This window comes from Idiotropiscis lumnitzeri, chromosome 3, assembly GCF_059441095.1.
Source record: "Idiotropiscis lumnitzeri isolate Australia: NSW breed Sydney's pygmy pipehorse chromosome 3, RoL_Ilum_1.0, whole genome shotgun sequence".
Classification (NCBI taxonomy): Eukaryota; Metazoa; Chordata; class Actinopteri; order Syngnathiformes; family Syngnathidae; genus Idiotropiscis; species Idiotropiscis lumnitzeri.
The window spans coordinates 22067647-22068279 of record NC_142393.1 but is presented as its reverse complement, the minus strand read 5'-3'; positions in this window follow the sequence as shown (position 1 = coordinate 22068279).

Sequence of the window (633 nt, the reverse complement as noted above, 5' to 3'; positions counted from 1 at the left end):
TCTTTGTTTCTTTGCGGCGCACCTGGATTTGACCACGCTACCGTCTCCTTGTCAATTGCTGCTCCCAACATCAGGGAAAGTCATTCCGGACTTCCCAATTAACTCATTATGAAATAATCGCAAAATAAAGTGATGATTATTTACGCAGTTACGAATACTAGCATAAGTCTAAGTAAAAAAAAATTTAATTAATTTGATGCTCGAGATTTTGGCATGTCCTGAACCAAAAAGTAGTAAAACGATACTAAATTGGTAATCTATTTTTTTTATTATTATTTTTTTTATGATTCTACGGTACACAACAAGCTAATCAATAATCATTTTGAATATCTGTATGATCATATCGAATATTTTGTATGAGTCTCTGAAATTGCGTCCATCCTATCACCAGTTTACGACCAGCATTTTATCTTTCATCATTGCAGGCTGAAAAATTGGATAGGTGCACAAACACGTTTTGTGTCTTTCATCATATTATGTGTGTAGTTGGATGATGTCAAGCTTAACATGACCACTCTGTCAGAGTGAAATATCAATTGCTATAAAAAAAGTTTTGAAATTCAAATCTAGTTCAATGACAACACACTGTCAGCTTGCTAACTGAATCATGTTGTCAAGTGTGGGTCCACCTTG